The following is a 6475-nucleotide window of genomic DNA, read 5'->3' on the forward strand; positions in this document are numbered from 1 at the left end:
TGCTGTATGTGGCAGTTTTACAAAATGGTCTGTTTCTTGAGGGTTTCCATGGCATCTAATTCACCATTGCATACTCAGCACATAGAACAATTATTTCAGGGGCTGGAGAGATGGCTCAGTGGTTAAGAGTGATTGCTACTCTTGCAGAGGGTGAAAGTTCAGTTCCAGAACCCACTAGAGGCCTCTTCTCAACTGCCTGTACCTACAAGACTCCACGAGTGCCTGCATAGCCACACACTCTCAGATACACACACACACACACACACACACACACACACACACACACATACACACACAAATAAAATCTAAAGAGCAGTATTTTACACATAACAGCTAGTAAAGGGCAATTCTTAAACTAAAGCATATGAAGTTGCTTGGAGTGGTAATTCTAAATCTTAATTAAAGGTTTCATTAATTAGTTTACATTTTTAAATTGAAATCTTGTTTACTATTATTGTGTGCATATAAGATGTATGGGGGTTCGTGTGCCCATGTGGAGGTCAGAGGACAGCCTTGTGGAGTTCATTCTTTCCTTTCACCTTTTTGTGGGCTGTAGGGATCAAATTCAGGTCATCAGGCTCGTGTGGCAAACTCTTTATCAACTAAGCCATCTCTCTGACTTTTTTTTAAATACTTAGATTGAAGGCCTACACCATAGTATACAAGTTTGTATTACTTGGAGTTGTGGGACTTTCTTTGCTTTCTGACTACAGTAACTGGATTGATGTCACAGGAAACCTCTTTATTAACAGACTTTTAGGTAACATTAATAAATACTGCTTAAAAGGATTAGAGGCCTGTAAAGTAAACAGTACTGTGCCCATTTTGCAGATAAGGAAAGTAAAGGTCAGAGGGGCTAAGCAGCTATTTCATAGTGAGATAGGCAATGAACGCCATAATTATAGGCCATTTTGCTTTAGAGCCCCTGACCCTCCTATACTGACTCCTCTGATGGATCATGTTTTGTAGTGATTACAAAACTCGTTCTAGTCTGAGTTTGATCAGTATCATCGTTACCTATTCCAAAACAATGAAAGATGTCTTTCAAAGTATTTATTTAAATAAAAGTATTTATTTACATATGATTTTGTTATAAAATTTCTCTCCATGTAGCCACTTCTGTAATCTATGTATTTGTTAGCTAAAGGCACTCTGAGAGATTACAAGGCAATTATTCTGAGATATCCAGTGATAGCTTATTTAAATCAGTATCATCAGCCTTTCCAATATTTCCCCCTTGGTCAGTACAATCACCAGGCACTTACCTGTGTCTCACTTAGTTTTCAGGTATAGTTTGCATGCCATATAGAAACTTTATTTAACCAAATAGTTCTTAAGTCCCTTGAGGTCAAGAATGGATTTCCTAGTTGGCAGCGCTGGCTCATACCTATAACCCTGTAACCTTGGGAACAGAGGCAAGAGGATTGTCATGAGTTCAGGCCAGCCTGACCTACAAAGTAATTCTCAGAACAAAAGCATACAAACCAAAAAACCCATGCGTTTCTCTCTTGCTTGTGGTTTATTAAGGGCTCACTGAGGGGTAGGATCTTTGTACACATTTTGCTGCTCTTTACAAGAACATGAAAAATGAGGGGTTGTTTCTCCCAGTGTTCAAATATAGAAGCCAATACAGCTTAAGCCTATTAGATGACCATGTTGATGAGTTCATGATACATGATTATCCTCTTGACCGATTTGTGCCAATTTGATGAAAATATTTCCATCTGGCAGGAAAAAAAGATACAAGTTTGAATCCTTGTGCCATTTTTAAGTTACCAGCTTGTGTCTACAGACAAGTGCTCACTTTCTATCAATTCTGAGTTTCTTGATTGGTAGAACGGGATTTTTTTTAAAAAGGAGGCCCAAACCAATCCTTGCCTTGAAGGAGTTATGAATATTAAACAAGGAAATGCAGATGCAAAATAAATATTCACAACTTACTTATGTGTTTCTTTTGTCTCATTAAAATATAAACCAAATGAATAAGCAAATACATTAAGACTTAAAAAGAAAAGATATTTATCCTACACTGTTTATGTCTATGTATGTGTACATAATTTACTAGTCTGAAAATGATGACAAAATTCTGTATAGTTCAAGGTTTTATGGAGAACTTTTTCCAAATGCTAATATATGCACACTTACATTGAAACAACCCCAGAAATCTTTCAGAAAAATTGCTATCAGAGACCTACACAGAGAGTGCTGAGTTTCGGTTCTAGATATTCATGCTGCTTTCCAGTAATCTTTAAACTAATGGAAGGAGATTTAAATAGTTTTCCTCAGAAATCCCTTCCCTCACATTAATAGATGAATTTGTGAGAGGTGACTTTTCTGTTAGTTGATTTAATGTCATTGTCCTTCTGGAGGTTGTTTTTTATGTCTAATACTTTGATCTTATTTTTCTTCAGTATATTCTGTTGCTAAGTAGAAAATCCTCATTATAAACAGATATTATCTCTTGTTTAAATTATATATATATTTAAATTCAAAATAATGATAAAAAATATACTTTGGGATAGAAATGACATAAAAACATTTACCTTGATCCTCTGTTTAATCTTTTCTGCTTAAAAAAAATGTGTACCACTTCCATCCTTTTATTTTGAGACATTATTGCCCCTAGAGAGCACTGATTTTTAAAATTCTGTTATGTTGGTAATCAGAAACTTCATTTGCTGGCCTTACATAATGCTACAAGGTCTTTCAATAGAATCTCATGATCAAGAAAAAAAAAGATCAGAGTATGAATGAGTTAATATTTTTATAGATAATAGCCACATGTTTGAAGAAGCATACATTTTCAATCTTTTAAACAGGCTAAAATTCTAAGCCCTTTAAACAGAATTTCAATCATTGGGATTTAGCTCATAGTGCTACATATAATTTTCTATTATATTATCATCTTAATATTTTTCCTTGTGGCACTAGTTAAGTCTTACTTGAACTGAAATACTTTTTTTTCTTTTGATACTCTTTGTATTCAGCTCATTGCTTTTCTGGTAGATACATGGTATATTTCAACAACTGTGGACACTCTGTACTAGCTCGGAGCCATTTTGATTATTTTAAAACAAATTAGCCAGCCTTTAGCCAGTTCAGTGATCTCTCCCATGTGGCCTTATGCTGGCCTCACACAGAACAGGCCCTAAGTCTACACCAGATGCCCAACTACATCCACGAAGCCTTTCAGAATGGTGCTGATCTTGCTAGCTTGGGACAGAATAAATGCTTTTTATATGTAAGAAAAAATTATATGTAATTTACAGATATGACTGTAATAACAGTGTTTCTTTGAAACATTATTCAAATGCAAACAGTAGAAAATTTCATAGGAAACTGGAAAACTGTCCATATAAGAAAATTAACTTTGCTTATATTTATTACAGTGATGCAATAAAAACACTGCTATTATTTGCCTTATGTTTTTACTCTTGGACAAATATGTTTACTAATCACCCTTTGTCCTCGCTTTTAGGTTCCTTATCAAACTTCCCCTTTTGTGTAATTAATATTTAATCTATGGCTATGTCTATCTAAAATATTTAAAATATCTATTTGTCCTCTTGTCATTATCAAGATTCTAGTTTTGCATTTGAAATTTCTTAACTGTAAATGTTAAATAGCTTGTTATATACTTGCCCCATGACACGAATTTTAAATAATGACAAGCACAAGTAGGACCTGTTCAATGTTTTCAGTTCTAAGATTTTAACTTATACCCTTCCCCTGGATCATCAGTAAAAATGAGCTCACCTACAGTGAAAAAAAAAATCATAGCTCATATGACATCTTTAAAAAGTATTCTGAAGTGAATTGGTATTTTTGTTCAAAATGTCCATGTAAAATTTTGTTAAGAAATATCTCAATGTCAATACACATACACATAAAAATATCCATGTAGGACACAACTAAAAAGCATTGTTTTAATTGTCTGCTCAGTACTGTGTGCTTAAAGAGAATACTTGGAAGTAGAAAATGTAGCTATAAAGCATTAAGCATACAATTAAAGTACATGACTTACCTGCAGGAATAATTTCTTTTTAAAAGCAACTGGGCCTTGATACTGAAGTCCTGTTTGCATATTTCCCCATTATTATTAACAACTTAACTTTTTTGAGACAGGGTCTCATTATATAGACTAAGCTGATCTTGAATTGACAGAGACCCCACTTGCCTCACCTTAAATTTTTATCTATTAAGATAATCAGCATTTTCTCAATATGCCAGATTAAGATGTATTGAATCGTTTTGAAAAACAAGTTACATCCAAGATGTTCCAAGATCTTGATTTTATGACAAAAAAATTAGTAGCATATGTAAAATATTAAGTACTTTCTGCATTCCAACTTAATTCAAGACACAAATAAATGATTGCTCTAACTCAGTGTCCAGACTTCTTTATTTTTACCTTTACTTCTGATAAAATACAGACCGAGGCTTTTACGCATAGGCCCAGGGTAAATTTGTGGTTGTGGGAATAACAACTACCTTTTTGCATCACTGAGTATAATTTTTAAAGTTCAGATAATTTTTAGCAATGGGGAAAGAGACAGCTGAGGAAGAAGGGATTTTTTTTTAAATATGGGCCTCTACCTACATGCTGTCTTTTTGTTGTTGTTTTTCATTGCCCAAAATGTGAAGGGAAAAAAATGAAAGAGAGAAGAAGGGGGGTTTGCTTTAAAGCTCAGACAAGGAAAATTATGGTGCTAGTAGAGTAAAATGATTTTTAAAAAATACTTTTCCCAGTTATGTTTTACTTAGCATTGAAGAAGAGACAGAGATGATCAACTCTTCTCTCTTGAGGAATACAACATAAGAAGTAAAGAAAAACCACATTACAACACCTACTACTGCTCATTTAAACACTGAGGCATAGGGCAGTATGTGGCTGACTATCACCAGATGCTGCTCAATTTAATAATTTGACCACTTGTCCTAATACATGAGTGTTTTTATTTTACTGTGAATCATCACCACAGGGTAAGATTACTATTGATCAGCAAATTAATTGTTCTAGCTCTTTAAGATGATTATATTTATTCAGATCTGTTCCATACCTTGACAAAGGAAGAAATGCATGTCATTTTTAAGTGGCCCATAAAGTTTGGTCCAAAGTGTCTAACTGTAAGCACATCAGTGAGGGGCATCCATTTTTCTCAATGAAACTATCTAAGAAGAAAGCTATAGGATAGGAATTATTTGGGTTCAAAAAGGACCTCAATTATGCAGTCTGGTGGTTCTGAATTTGTGAGAGAAGACACTGACACTGGCTGTTCATGAAGTGCCAACTGGTAGAACTGTTCCTGGAGACCAGAAAGCTTGTTTTTTCTTTTTTAATTTTAGGAAGTTGTGTTTCCAAAGCAGACATTTAAAACTCATTACAGACCTTCTCCCCCCACCCCCAGCAAGTGTACACAGTATGCTGAGCAGGATCAGGGAAGTGGACAGTATTTTAACATGGTTGATAGTTTAGTTGCATTTCTAAGTTAAAAATCCAACATCAAAAGATGTTGGGATAGTTTGCCTTTATATGGAACTTTCACTATTTATGTGACTAATTTGAAAAACAAAGGCACAGAAACAAAATCTGCCAACATGATACTGCTCTCTACATGGCTAAGATAAAAGTTCCAGACTTTTCTAAGAGACTCGCTGTACTGATGAAATAGTAAGAGCAGAAGCCTCCACGTCCAAATATTTCCAGGAAGAAGTCTGGGTTTTTACTTAGCAACTACAAAAACTCCATTATTTGTATGTAAAAAAAAAGACAATATCATTATAATTATACCAATTAAATATTGTGCTTCTGGTAAATGATTTCTTCCCTAGACTGGTTGAAAGTAGGATTTCTTCTTAGTACTCAGAAGACATGAAGTGTAGTTGGCCAGAAATTAGTGGTTTCTTACTTCCTCCCCCAAAGAGCTGCTGTTTTTGGCTGGTTGTTTTGTTTTGGGGGGTAAGGGGGGCTGGGGAATGGAGTGTGAGGGAAGAGAAAAAAGGCTGTATATAAAATTATTGAGCAGGCCTAAGTTGAAATTCTGCTTTGATCAGCGAGACAGAAACACACAGAGATTAGGTGAGACAGTTTTAGTACAGTACCTGTGTAATTTTTAATATGTACACCTCCGTTCTCAGGTTCCCCTCCTTCTATGTGCTGATTTCTCTGGACGGCTCAGAATCCATTTTAGAACATGGAAAGCAAAATATGTGAGTTCCACTTGTGCTTTTGCAGGTGCTGTGGTAGCAGGGATAACCTTTGCTCACTTGCTGGCCGAGACCAAGCTGTTTTTTTTTAATGTCTGCTGAGAATTAAAGACAACACAGAAAATTCCAAAACCACATCCTAACACCTAAAGTCCCAACAGTGTCTCCACACAGATGGCAAAATATTTCCATGGAATCTTAATTTACCAAGTCTAGATCCAGATCTGGGGGTTGAGAGAAAGGGGGGTTCTTTTGAGGCACCGCTGAA

At 35.2% G+C, this 6475-nt stretch overlaps 1 long non-coding RNA gene across 1 annotated transcript; it reads right to left on the reverse strand.

Moving 5' to 3' along the window:
* Positions 1-1500: 1500 nt before the first annotated feature.
* On the reverse strand, positions 1501-6475 carry LOC116095491. Its single transcript, XR_004120615.1, has 2 exons — positions 6103-6475; positions 1501-1724 (listed from the first exon to the last, which is right to left on the reverse strand). It is a non-coding gene; the product is annotated as an uncharacterized LOC116095491 (long non-coding RNA).

Source organism: Mastomys coucha, unplaced genomic scaffold (genome assembly GCF_008632895.1).
Source record: "Mastomys coucha isolate ucsf_1 unplaced genomic scaffold, UCSF_Mcou_1 pScaffold18, whole genome shotgun sequence".
In the NCBI taxonomy this organism is placed as follows: Eukaryota; Metazoa; Chordata; class Mammalia; order Rodentia; family Muridae; genus Mastomys; species Mastomys coucha.